The sequence below is a fragment of the Pan paniscus genome, chromosome 16 (genome assembly GCF_029289425.2).
Source record: "Pan paniscus chromosome 16, NHGRI_mPanPan1-v2.0_pri, whole genome shotgun sequence".
In the NCBI taxonomy this organism is placed as follows: Eukaryota; Metazoa; Chordata; class Mammalia; order Primates; family Hominidae; genus Pan; species Pan paniscus.
In genome coordinates this window covers 74,785,616-74,800,004 of record NC_073265.2, presented here as the reverse complement: position 1 = coordinate 74,800,004, position 14,389 = coordinate 74,785,616, and the positions used below count along the sequence as shown (strand labels likewise).

General features: G+C 46.9%; 2 pseudogenes; both read right to left on the bottom strand.

The window, feature by feature from the left end:
- Positions 1–974: 974 nt before the first annotated feature.
- LOC117978438 (putative golgin subfamily A member 6-like protein 19) lies at positions 975–9,088 on the bottom strand (annotated as a pseudogene).
- LOC117977822 (uncharacterized) lies at positions 8,533–9,070 on the bottom strand (annotated as a pseudogene).
- Positions 9,089–14,389: the final 5,301 nt, after the last annotated feature.

Below are 14,389 nucleotides of genomic sequence, written 5' to 3'. Positions count from 1 at the left end.
AATACTTGGCTGAATGAGGTACTGCAAGAGACTGCGTGCACTTTGAAGAAAGACTTGAGTTATTGTCATAGGATTTCCATCCTCTTTAGCTTTTTCTTAAACATATGACAAAATACCTACACAGAGAGTGGTATTTGAGTTAATATAGTACATTTATTTTTCAGACTGACATTCAGCTTAAATATGCCAGTATGTGATTTAATCCACAGGTGCCTGATGAACACATTGTTGTCAGATTGGTTACAGATGCTAAACGCTATCTGAAGGTCATTCCTAGTCATTTATACGTGTCAGGGTAAAAGTGAAGTGATTTGAACTATAAAAATACCTTTGAAATAATTTATCAATGTATTAGATAAACTCAGTTTCAGAATGATAAAGAAAAACTGTTAGACCAAATAATGTGGCTAATTAACAGTGGTACGATTTCTAGCCTGAGGGTTCAAAATGGACTTAAAGTAACTGTCTTTAAACTGAACTCAAAGAATGCAAAAGCAGCAAGTTCAGAAAATAAAAGGCAAGAACAGGAGCTTAAGTCCATTTTAAACCCTTGGGCTGGAAATCCTACCACTGGTAATTAGCCACATTATTTGGTCTAACAGTTTTTCTTTATCATTCTGAAACTGAGTTTATCTAATACATTGATAAATTCATACAATCTGGAAGAGTCAGTTGAAGTCACAAGGGCTCAATATTTGCAATCTTTAAGTGAATGCAGGCAATTCTCTTATTCAATCTGTAAAATCGTATTATTGATCTCCTATTAATGTCATATTTATAAAAGTATCATGAGGATGCCCAATGCTAAAAGTGGAGATGGTCTAGTAACTAGAAATGCCCACCCCAGGGAGCGCAGATACATCTCTCCCTACATCCTAATGATATGATGTATTTCGGAACACAGACATTAGAACTTCATGAAGTTTTAGCTGTTGATTCTTCCCCAAGCATCATCCAGTTATGATATAGGCAACATATGACTGAAATAATTCATTGATCATGCACATTAACATAAATATTACACAAAATATGCCTCTAACTGAAACTGAGAGGTATAAAAACATATTTCACTCTTCGTAAAGAACTTTGTGAGGAAATATAACTCCGTGATTGTATAGACACTTTCCTCATGACACTTTGACATTCACAAACAGTAGATTGCGCTGCAGTTTGTAAACATTTTAAGTTGCATAAACTGCTCCTTGATTTTCAAATGTAGTATAATACTGTCTACTAAAATTCCTTTTTGTTTCAACTAAGTACTCTCACATATATTAGTTTATAATAATGTTTGTTATTATTTTTAAAGTCTTTTCCATTCAAGAAAAAGAATTCCTATGTCAGATGGTTGAAGACTAGGTATTAGCCAGAGAGGTCTAGATGGTAAAATCCATCTTCTAGCTTCAAGTAAGCTCCATGAACATAGAGGAATGCCAGGTGTCACGCAGCTTTCCTTCACTCGAATTCATTCTTGACTAGAGCCTGTATGCCTGTTCCAGGGACATTTAAACTCTTAAAGGATTTCTTCTGATCTTTACTAAATACATTAAGGAGAATGCCAACCAGTGCCCTTTTGTGTACTGGGACATGTAGTCATGTGATTAAAACAGGGAACACGAACTCTGACTTTAAAATGTATTGTAGATATAAATGCTCTCAGCTAGAAAAGGTTGTCCACATCCACAGTCATGATGGGAGCCTTTCATTCCTCAGAAATAATCCCCTTTTAGGTCATCAAAAAAGAGTACAACTGCCACAGCTCATGATGCAATATCTTCATGAGCCCAGAGCACATGCAAATCCTAAGGGAACTACCGTAGTACAGTGCTCATTCTTGGCACCGGAACAAATGAAACATATTCTATCCTGCACACACCTGCCAGAGCAGGCCACTTTCCTCTTCTGGGAGATTTAAAAAGCTCCCCAAAATGTTATTACTCCCATCCCCAATACACAGAAAAAGGGGGAAAGGCTGTTTCCAGCGCTCCACCTTTAAACAACTGTAAATGTCAGTACTCACAGTGGCATATTACAAAGTAATAGACCGCGCACTTGAGGGCAAACCACATATTGAGCTAATGAAGAGCTCACTGTGATTAGGATTCGATCAAACATAACAGCAGAACATAAGGAAATTTTATTTGAATTCCGTAATGAATATACAGGCTGTACTAACATTAAAAAAGCATGGCAGCCTATCCCAAACCAGCAAGAACAGTTGTGTGCATATAGTGGGTCTTTGTGTGTTTGAACTCCCATCACATAAGGGCAAACTCGATATGCATGCTAGCGTCCTATAATTATCAAATTTAAAAAATGCTAAAGGATGCCAGAGTGAACATGAGGGAAAGACCCACTCTCATTTAACTTTTTACAAATAAATTTAAACTATAAATTGGAAACACAAATAAATTTAAACTATAAATTAGAAACACAAATAAATTTAAACTATAAATTAGAAACACAAATAAACATAAGTGGCTCTAACATTCAAATGAAGTAAATGAATTGTGTAGGATATTAACCCCTTAAACGTTTTTTTTTTTTTTTTAAATTTCTTGACCCGCTCTTAGATGATGGTGATGTTTAGCTCTCTGTTCTCGGCGGCCCGAAAAGAATGGCATGCAGCCTCTCCTGCTCCTCCTGCCGCCTCTCCTGTACCAACAGCTTCTCCACTCAAGCCTGGGTGCTCCTGGGGAGTCCTGCATTAGAGGAAGCAGCTGCTGGATCTGCTGTGCAGTGGGGTTGTCATGGGGGAGAACCCTCCCTGTCCTCTCCCGGTGCAGCCTCCATGCTATCAGTGAGGCTCAGCTCACTAAGATCTTCAGAGAGAGGGAGGGGGGTGGGAATCTGAGCACAGTGCGAGCCTCCCCTGCTCCTGCCTGCCCACCCCGCCTGAGGGCTCTACTCACCACCCTGCTTGTCCGCACACCCAAGCTCCTGTGGGACTGGGGCTCCAGGTACTGGTCTGGCTGCTGCTGCAGACTCGGAGCCTCTTGGCTCTTCAGCTCCACCTGCCGGAAGACCCTGGGCATGAGGACATGTGGTGGCTGGCTTCCAGATTCCTGGCCCATTAATAGGGTAGCGAGGGCACTGTGGGGCTCTGTGGCCTGCCCAGGCCCCTGGCCCCTTGCTCCAGGCCTAAGAGACTGGCTCCCTTGCCTAGAACCCCATGCCTCCTTCCCTAGCATCAAATCTCACGTCCTTTCTCCCAGCATTTAAACTGTAGGCCACAGACTGGTGGAAAAGCAGGCGGAGCCAACCACCATCTGCTAAGTGTGCTACATGCCTAATGTTTCCACGTATTATCTCATTTAATCCTCAGCACCTCTGCAAGGAAAAGGCTAACTTCCTTTTGAAGTTAAAGAAACAGAGACTTAGAGATGCAAAGTCGTTGAATTATGACCAGTGGAACCGAGGCCGGAATCCAGTTTGAATCTAAGGAGTCTTTTTTGTTTTTCTGTTTTGTTTTGTTTTGAGAGAGTGTCACTCTGTGTCCCAGGCTGGAGTGCAGTGGTGCAATCTCAGCTCACTGCAACCTTCACCTCCCGGGCTCAAGTGATTCTCGTGTCTCAGCCTCCCGAGTAGCTGGGATTACAGGCATGCACCACCAGGCCCGGCTAATTATTATTATTATTATTTTTAAGTTTAGTAGAGATGAGCTTTCACCATGTTGGCCATGTTGGTCTCAAACTCCTGACCTCAAGTGATTGTCCTGCCTCAGACTCCCAAAGTGCTGGGATTGCAGGCGTGAGCCACCACACCCGACATAAGGAGCCTCTTATACCACTGTCTCTTCCTCTGTGATTGGGGGGCTCCATGCCTCTAGCTGGGATGATGATGTCCAGACCTGGGAGGACCCCAGGGCTACCCACCTCTAAAAGTCAGAGGGCAGGAAGCAAGAAACAGTCATAGGACTGCCCCGGAGGGTGCTGGGGTCACCTGTCCCCAGGCTGCAGCTGCCTGTGGCCTGGCACCTCCCCTCCCCAGAGGCTGGTGCCCGCCTCCCACATCTTCTTGGATGGGTCGGAGGTTACAGTCTCTTTCAGCTCACCCGACTTCTTCAGCTCCTTTACTTGCTGCTCCGGCTGCAGTGTGCTCTTGTTCTCGTTGTTCTGGACAGAGAGAAGCAATCAGTGGCCACCCACTAAAACTGGAGACCCCAGAACTTAGTGTCTGCCTCCCATGGCACCGGGAAGGGTGGAGGCAGGTTAGAAAAATATCCCCTCTCTCCCACAGCCATCAGAGCAGGGCTCTGGCTCACAGATGCCTTTAGAAGTACCATTTCATGTGAAGGCTACAATGCCCCATTTTACAGGTGGGGAAACAAAGGCCTTGAGGGCTAGGGAAGAGGGCAGCCTCCCCAGGTGGGGCAACGCACCAGCTCCTCGAAGCCGCTGCGTGGCTCGGCCCGCTGCTCGTAGAGGGCTTCCCACCCCAGCTCCAGCATCCTCTCCAGCTCCCGCAGCCTCTCCAGCTCCTGCAGAGTCTCCTGCTGCCACAGCCTCTCATCCTCTTGCCGAAGCCTCTCCTGCTCCAGGAGCTTTTCCACCTCGTCCAGCAGCCTCTCCCTCTCCAGCAGCCTCTCCTGCTCCTCCTGCCGCCTCTCCTGTTCTAACAGCTTCTCCACCTCTTCCAGCAGCCTCTCCTGCCCTGGCAGCTTCTGTTCACACAGCCTCTCCTCCTGTTCATGTAGCCTCTCCTCCTGTTCACGTAGCCTCTCCTCCTGTTCACACAGCCTCTCCTCCTGTTCATGTAGCCTCTCCTCCTGTTCATGTAGCCTCTCCTCCTGTTCACACAGCCTCTCCTCCTGTTCACGTAGCCTCTCCTCCTGTTCACGTAGCCTCTCCTCCTGTTCATGTAGCCTCTCCTCCTGTTCATGTAGCCTCTCCTCCTGTTCATGTAGCCTCTCCTCCTGTTCACACAGCCTCTCCTCCTGTTCATGTAGCCTCTCCTCCTGTTCACGTAGCCTCTCCTCCTGTTCACACAGCCTCTCCTCCTGTTCATGTAGCCTCTCCTCCTGTTCATGTAGCCTCTCCTCCTGTTCATGTAGCCTCTCCTCCTGTTCACGTAGCCTCTCCTCCTGTCTCCTGTTCAGGAGACTCAACATCTGATTGTTTTCCACCTCAGCCTGGAGCTGTCTTCCCACACTCTCTAGCTCCTTCCTTAGGTGGTTGGTCTCATCTTGTAGCTGCTCCACCTTAGATGGCCCTGCTGGGGGCTCTGGGGCCAGGGGTTCAGCTGACAAAGGAAGCAGACAATAAGGGCCTCTGGATTCTCAAAAAAAAAAAATCCTCCCTTCGGTGCACAGCTCCTCCTCTCAGGCTTCCCAAACTTGGCCTCACTGCTAATGCCTCCTCACACCCAGATGGTAGCCAATCTTCCAAGTCACTTTCAGATAGAGAGCACTGTGGGTGGCGGACAATGGGCACTCCTCCCTCTTTACTGATGGGGACACTGAGGCTCATGGAGATGACAAGACTTGTCCTCTCCTGGCACAGACCTCTTTCCCTCTGCCTCAAAGCCCTTCCATCCACCCACCTCCCTGGGGCATTCTAAGTCACCCCCACAGCCCTCTAATGCCAGTCCTGCTGCCAGGTCATGCCAGCCCCATCTTACCCGTCTGCTTTTTGAATTTGAACAAGCTCCTCCCAAGCTTCTGTACCCGATGTGTCTTATGCTTCTTCTCCTCCTTAGATGTGCGAACCTGCCCAAAGCAAAGGGGGAAAAGGGCCCTGGAGGGAGGGGCTGGTGAACCTCTAGAGACAGAGTTTGAGAAAGGCCCACCCCCCTTCTGCCAGTTTGTGATTTGGAAACGTGCATTCATTCAACAAACATTTACTGAGCATGTACAGGCCAGGTACAGTTCTTCATAGCAGAGATATAAAACAGCAAAGGACAGACAGGAGCCCTTGGCCCTGAGGTTTCCATTCTAGGGGCCTTTAAATCTCTGACTTTCAGAGCTAACCGAGACCTTTGATACTCTCTACCTCCTCCAGAAACACGAGCATAAAGAGGAGAGATGGCTTGTCCAGACTCAAAAAGCAAATTAGGGACTGAGGCAGGGCAGAAATATGGACCCCTGACAACCAGTCAGGCTAGTGCTTCCCGGAGAGGTGACAACCCCAGGGCATGTGTGGCAAGGACTGGAGCAGAGGTGTCTGGAGAAGAGAGAGTCAGCAAACAGGGCAGTGCAGAAGAGCCATGCTGCATGTTCTGTGCTCTGGGGTCCCTCCAGGTGAGACCTGGGTGCCCAGCTCCCCATTTGCCCTTGGCATCAGGGGCCCCTAGCCCCTTTCTTCAGGGCCCCAAGAGGAAACTGGAGTCCAGGATTGACCAGCTGTAATCAGGGGACCCCACTGGACTCTTACCGGTGAATTGATGTTTTCAGTGAGTTGACTGATTATTGCGGAGCTTGAATCCAGGGCCACTGCTAGTTCTTGGTACTGGCTCTGAGGTGCATGCAGAGAGAAGGAGTTGGAGGAAGATTGTGGGGAGGGGTAGAGAGAATAATCATTAGGGCTGGTGGGGGTGTGTGGGCTGCCTCAGCTGGCAGAGGGGCAACAAGCCCCTGCTGTGGGAGGAGGTTGGAGGGCTGGCCTGCAGGGTCACTGCATCTCGGCCCAGGGCCTCTGACCTCCAGATCCTCCAGGGTAGCAGAGGATGCACGACCCTCCCCGTAGATACCTGTTGCTGACTGCAAGAGATGAGAGTGCACATGGAGATGTTCTGTCCCCCCTCACTGTCTAAGCCCTCTGACTTCCTTTCTTCCCCCATCAACTGGCAAAAGCTTCTTTTCTGTCTATCTTGGACCCTTTTTCCCATAACTCGTTTGTGCCAACTTCTCTCATGGTTCTTATCTCCCCACCATCCCACCCTGGGGCCCTTTCAGTGACTCCTAAAGGGACAGCCTGATGGCAAGTGGCTCTTCTCATTGGCCTGGCTTCCCCTTGAGACTGGGGATGAGGAAAATCAAACAGCAACGACCATTTCCTCGGTGTCCTGGGTGTTTGCAGCAGGCCATGTACTAAGGATTCACATAAAAGCAACAGTAACGAATCTCATTTAAACTTCACAAATGGAAGTCAAAAAATACCACCTCTATTATACAGATGTGAAAAGAGAGGCCCAAAGACCTCAAGCAACTTGCCCTAAATCATATGCTAATCAATCCCAAATCAATCCTTAGCAGACGGAGAGGCAGGATTCAAATCCAGAATTCTTAACCAGTACCCAACAGTCCATCTACAATCTTAACAATTACCCTCTACTGCCCCTTGGACCCCCTGTCCCCAGGACCCTGGCCCGCCGAGACTCACATCCCCAGGTGAGTGGTAACCACCAGAAGTGGCTGTGTCAGGGCTACTGCCATTGATTTTCTTTTTCCTGTTAGCTCCTGCTGGAATGCCAGGGCTCTTCCTCTGCCAATATGCTTTTAACTGTGGGAAAGAAGAGCAGTAACACTCATGAGAATGATCAGCCCCTACAGCCACATCCTCCTTTACAGTTTTGACAAAATACCCTTATATACCATCTGATGTAATGCCACCAACAACTGTACAAGGTGTTGTCACAATCACTTAGTGACTGAGAGGGATTGATATCATGGATAGAAAAAAAAAAAAAAAGAAAGATCAAAAAAGGAACTTAAACTTAAAGGACTGGAACTTAAACTCAGTCCTCTGACTCCAAGCTCTGGGGTTTTGCCATGAATCAGCAGCTGCCAGGGACCAAAACCAGGGGCAGAGGTAGAAAAGTAAACATGAAGCAGGCAGGAGCTGTAGGCCGTGTGGTTTAGAGTCACACATCCTCACAGGTCTGCTAGCATGAAGAAGCGCACCAGTACCTCTCACACTTTCATATCAATGTGTCCTCATGGCAGAAGGCAGCTTTTGTATTAAATCCGGGAATTTATCAGAAAGAGGACAACCCAAGCCTCATTTCAGAGCGAAGTCTGGTATACGCTTGGAAACCTATGTGTCTGTCATCCCTAAGTACATTAATGCATTTTCTCAAGAGAATCAAGGGAAAATGATGCTTCAGAAAGATGTCCCACATTTATCCTGTGGCACTCAAAGTACCCCAGGTTGAGACGATATGAGGAAGATTCAAGCTGTCAAGTTCAGTTTCCCAAGATCTATTCCACAGAAGATGAGCAAATCTCACTTCAGAGGCCACTCACTGAAGGGCAGTCTGGTCCCAGAACCGTGGAGAACTCAGAAAAAAATGTGAAAGTCTCTCTGGAAAGTAGAAGCCTGGGAAAAAACGAAACCAAACCCATTCTCCCATTGCCACCCAGAGATACTGTGAACATTTTGAGCTCACAGGGGAAGTGTAGGCTTTTCCCACTGTCAATGTCTATGTGAAGGGAGTAAGGCAGCCTGAAACCTCTTGCTCCTAGGTCCCATAGTCTCCACTCCCCTTCCAGCTGGAAATTTGTGCTGCAACCAGAGGAAGCAGAAATGGGGTGAGAAAACTTAGGGGACTGGGTTGTACGATCAAAGGCCGGTCTTGCAGCAGTAATGACAGTTCCTAGGGGCACTGTGACATCATTGCATTCCACTCCTCCCAGGGGAGGGGACCACATCAGCGCGATGCCCGAGTCGCTGCTCCACGATGGGGGAGGGAAACACACGGTTTCGACCCAGGTCCCCAGAGACACCAGCCCAAGAAGCCTAGGGAGGTCGAGCTTGGGGCAGCAGGAGGGGAGGGCAGAGTCTGCAGTAGGGAGCCCCGGGAGTCACCAGCCCAAAGCCACCCAGGGATGACTGGTGAGGGCAGGGCCTGGGGCTGGGGGACCCAGGTCCTGGGAGACGCAAGCCCAAAGAGCCCAGGGAGGTTGGGCTTGGGGTGGCAGGAGGTGAGGGCTGATTATGGAGCAGGGAGCCCCAGGAGTCACCTGCCCAAAGTCACCCTGGGGTGATTGGCAAGGGCAGGGACTGGGCTGCTTGCTGAAGGCGTGGGGCTGACTGACTAGGCTTTGGTTGGGGGAGCCCAGAGGGGCTGGGGTTGGGGGGCCCCATCTGGTATGCCTCAGGAGTGGTATGGACTCTGGCACCGGTCTTGTCATCAGAGGGGATCTGTGGCTGGGTTGGGGGCCATGACCTGGTGTGTTTTACCTTTTTCTTGGCTGCGGCCAATTTCCCCTGTTGTGTTTTTTCTGACATCGCGGGGTGGGGAGGGAGGCGGGGTTGGGGCCACAACAGCGAAATACCAGTGAGCGCTGCTCAATGCCTCCAGTCACCTACCAGGCAGCTGTGCAACTGAGCCACAGGTGGCGTAACCAGGGCACCAATGGAACGCAGAATAGGGGCGTGGCCTTAATGCTCCAAGCCCATTGGTCAGTGAGAAAGATGAAAGGGAAAGGAGGCGTGGCCAGGCAGCAGCATGTCCAGAGGGACCTGTGGCATCATAAGGAAAGCTGCCCAGGCAACCGCTGTCCCCGCCCACTCAGAGAAAGGGGAGGGGCCGCCCACTCTGGGAGAGGGGAAGGGCTGGGTTTTGCTTTAAAACTTTTAAAACTGTAAAAAATAAACTTTAAAAAATATATGTGTATATACTTTATATATATGTGTGTCTGTGTGTGTGTATCTATGTGTTCCTCCAGAGCTGTCTTCATTATGCAGTTTCTGTGCAAAGTCTGTGATTTTGGCCTATATTTTTCATCTTCAAATGGAGTACAAGAATTACCAGTATTACCTTAACTGAGATATAGATCCTATAAAAATGGAAAATCCATAGCATGCTTGATGATTAAGGAAGCCGACTATAGTATCCAACATTCCAATAAGACAAAATAATCACAACAATTTCTCTTTTTTGGAAAAATGTTTGTCTTATTCTCCTACATTATTGTTAAGATTTCTTTTAAAAACAAGAAACATGTCTAATATCTTTAAAAACACAAAGCTTTTGGGCCGGGTGCGGTGGCTCACGCCTGTAATGCCATCACTTTGGGAGGCCAAGGTGGGTGGATTGCCTGAGGTCAGGAGTTCGAGACCAGCCTGGCCAACATGAAGAAACCCTGTCTCTACTAAAAATAGAAAAACTAGCCAGGCGTGGTTGCGGGTGCCTGTAATCCCAGCTATTTGGGAGGCTGAGGCAGGAGAATCACTGGAGCCCAGGAGATGGAGGTTGCAGTGAGCCAAGCTCACGCCACTGCACTCCAGCCTGGGCGACAGAGCAAGACTCCATCTCAAAAGAAATAAAATAAAATACAAAATAAGAACACAAAGCTTTCAATTTAATAACCACTTAAAGCTCTTTACTGGTTTAAGAGAAATACAAGGCCCATTTTTCTAGAATCACCTGGCCTCTCTAAGCCTTGCAAATGAAACTGAATTTCTCACTTGATACTTGGCTGTCACTTGCAGTCATGAAAACCAAGAATTTGTTATGTCACTGTGTATTACTTGTTACCTGAAATCCACACTAGGCTGGGATCAAGGGTTGAATCTTTCATGATTTTCTCCATAACCTGTGTGCTTCTTATCCCACACCAAACTAAGCTTTTTTTCTAGAGCTCTGCAATTTACAGTTAGTATATGAGAGCAGTTCTCAAAAATGTAGTCTCTGGACTAGCAGCTCCAGCAGCACCTGGGAACTTCTTATAAATACACATTCTCAGGCCCCACCCTGGACCTGATGAATCAGAAACTCTGGAGTAGGGCTCAGCAATCTGTGCTGCAGTAATCCCTCCAGGTGTTCAAGAACCTCTGGCATACAGCAGGTAGAAAAATGTGTTTCCTTCTGTAGGTCCAAAACCAGGGATACTATATGTTCTGTCTCTATATGAAACAATGACATGCAATTAAAAGACATAAATCTCCTTCCTGCTCCCACCTTCCAGCCAATGTGTTTTATTTTTATGAGTTAAATAAGAAAACAATCAGAGATTTCGTCTAAATCGCATATTTACAGGTATCAGTTCTCATCCAGCCTGATCTTATCCAATATCATTTATATTTTCTTACATGTGAAGTTTTAGAGAAGGATCTTCACAATGCTAGACTCAGGCACACTAGGAGTTCTATAATAAAACACCAAGTCCAAACTTACTGGAGAAGAAAAGTGGAATCATTGGCTATATTTTCAAATGGCAATAAACAGGAAATTAAAGTTTTGAATTTTTTTTCACCTTCATCCTTCCAAGTTAATAGAATTAAGCCAAAATACTTGTCTTCCAAAGCCTCTAGCCAGGCAAAATTTTACTATATTACTTCTTGCTTTTCAATGGCTATAAAGCAGACTCCTGGTAGGCACATTTGGTATACCTGCAAAGATGAAGAACTAAACAGTTCCATCTGTTCAATACTGAAACAAAAGTCCTGCAAACCTCGGATGGTGAGTGTAATACTTCAGCACTAGCACCAAAGCCTCAAATATGAAAAGATACCAAGAACACCACTAGCAAACAAAACTAAACTCTCGGCTGGGAGCTCTAGTTCATGCCGTAATCCCAGCACTTTGGCAAGCAAAGGCGGGAGGATTACTTGAAGCCAGGAATTCAAGAGCAGCCTTGGCAGCATAGTGAATTCACACCTCTACAGAAAGTTTTTAAAATTAGCTGGGTGTGGCAGCACACTTCCCGGGGCTGCTGTGCCATTGCTGGAAACTTCTCTGTGGAGAGTACCAAGTACTTCTACCTGTAGCATTTTCCCTGGCTGGAATCCTGCAATTATCACAGTAGCCTGAGATCCAAGAAGGCAGGGCAGGAGCATCGTGTCCCCTTCCCAGCAGGTGCAAGGGAGGCTGGGGGGTGAGGCACAAGCCCGTGGGAGGGTGAGGAGCAGGAGGGATGCATGGTGAGCCTCTGTTGACTGCTTGCTGCCTCAGCTGGAAGGTCAGGACCCAATGTCTATTACAGGTTAAATTACAGAAGTATTTCAGATTTTGGATTTTTTTCAGATTTTGGAATTCGAAAATCTGAAATCCAAAAGGCTCCAATGAGCATTTCCTTTGAATCTGGCCTTCGAACATCATGTCGGCACTCAAACAGTTTTGGATTTTGAAGCATTTCAGATTTTGGATTTTCGGATGAGGGATGCTGTATTATCTTCTGAATGAGGCCACTCCTTCAGGAAAGGCCAGAGCTTGGGGACGTGGAGCTGCAGACCAAAGAGGTGATTTCTGTAGTGGCTTTCAGTGCAGAAGGGCCTACAAAGTGGTTTAAAGCAAGCCACAAACTAGGAAACCCAATATTTAGCTAATGGAACTCTGATAAAACCTGCTCAAGATGTCTGTCTCTACTAATTCAGATGGAGCCAAGCCAAAGCATCATTATTATTTTAAAAAGGCACCAATCCCTCTGCAAAAGCACTGAATTATATCATGATACAATCATCAATTGTACCATGCATCACCATCAGCGGCGGTCTTTTAGGGATATGAAGAAGGGGTTTTCACAATACATCGCATGACACACCATCTTCCAAATCTCTAAACATTTCTCTCCACAGCCCAGTCCTCTCCATAGTTGTCCAAATCCCTCCCTCTTTTCTCTTGTTGTCTCCAAAACTCAAAACCATGCTCTGACTTTCTATATCCCGCCCTCCCCTTCTTGGACCACCTGGGAAGCCCCCCGCTTCCCCAGGGTGTCCCCTCCTCCCCTTCTGGGATCAGTCATCTTTCCTCAAATGGACCAGTTCGGCCTCTCTTAGTTTCTCCAACTCTGCATCTCAACCTTTCTCCCTTCACTACACAATAATGTCCAGGAGGCAAAGAGCCCACAAACCTGGGAACCTCCCTTTCCAGAAGGGAGGAGAGAGGTGACTACAAATATTTGGTTATGATTTTCTTCCCTGCCACGCCTGTTTTCATGGGCAGTGCTGAGCCCCAGTCCTGGCAGAGCTCAGAACCAGGCTCTCATGAGCTGGGGCAAGTGGGGCCTAGGGAGCCTCTGGGTTGAGGACCTTGCACCCCACTCTGCAGCTGCCCTGCTGATTTGGCTCATGCAACCTCTCCTCCCGGGCTCAAGCGATCCTTCTACATCGGTCTCCCAAGTAGCTGGGATTTGGGCTACCACGTTTGGCTAATTTTTGTATCTTTTAGTACAGATGGGGTTTCACCTGTAGCCCAGGCTGGTCTCGAACTCCTGGGCTCTAGTGATCTACCCTCCTCGGCCTCCCAAAGTGCTGGGATTACAGATGTGAGCCACTGCACCCGGCCTTGTGCCAGCTTTTAAATATCAACAAGGACAGATTAGAGAACAGTGGAAGAGGGTGAGCAGCATGATGAAGTGATACAGAAATAATTTCACATGAAGAACTGGGCATGCTTGGCCTTTTTTTTTTTTTTTTTTTTAAGCCATTCTGGGTTGGGTGCTGAGGCTCACACCTGTAAGCCTGTAATCCCAGCACTTTGGGAGGCCGAGGTGGGTGGATCACCGGAAGTCAGGAGTTCAAGACCAGCCTGGCCAAAATGGTGAAACCCCGTCTCTACTAAAAATACAAAAAATTAGCTGCAATTGGTGGCATGTGCCTGTAATTCCAGCTACTCGGGCAGCTGAGGCAGGAGAATCGCTTGAACCTGGGAGGCGGAGGTTGCAGTGAGCTGATATCATGCCATTGCACTCCAGCCTGGGCAACAAGAGTGAAACTCTGCCTCAAAAAAAAAAAAAAAAAAAAAGAAAGAAAGAAAGAAAGAAAAAAGAAAAGAAAATATATCTATGCACCAGAGCTCAACACTAGGTTAGGAGCATTTCTGAGATTTGGAGCTATTCAACTATGGAAGTTCCTGGCACATACATCAGGTATTCACAATACCCTTTCTCAGGTGTTTGGTCACTGCTAGTGAGCCTGCCTGGATCAGTGTTTCCCAAATGGCAGTCATTTGCATCTTTGCATTTTTGGGGGGGGGGGGTTGTGGGGGTATATCCCATACCAGATTTTTAAAAAATTGACATTAAAAATACATGTATAAAATGTGTAAAGTGTACTAATCTAAAGTGCACTGGATGTATTTTTTATTGATGTACATACTTTTGTTATCCATCACCCAGGTCAAAATACAGAATCAGCACCACAGAGGGTTCCCTCCTCCTCCTTCCCAGCCAATAATCTTCTCCTCCTACCTAACCAACTGTTCTTACTTCAATCACTGTCAACTAGTATTTTACATTCTTGAACTGCATATAAAGTGTCTCAAGTTTTACTTAACACTTTTCTTGAAAAACACTTGTTTTTTGCCACTTTTTATTTGACCTAAGAAGTAACATTAATGAAACAATGATTTGACGTGATAGGCATTTCCCTCCTAATGAGCACTAAAACACTTAACTATTTGAAAAAAGAAGTTTCTCCGTGTACCAACTAATATATTCTCGTCGGCCGCCGTTGGTACACGGACCACATTTTGTTTCTCAAAGCAATCCGATGATTTCTGAGGTCCT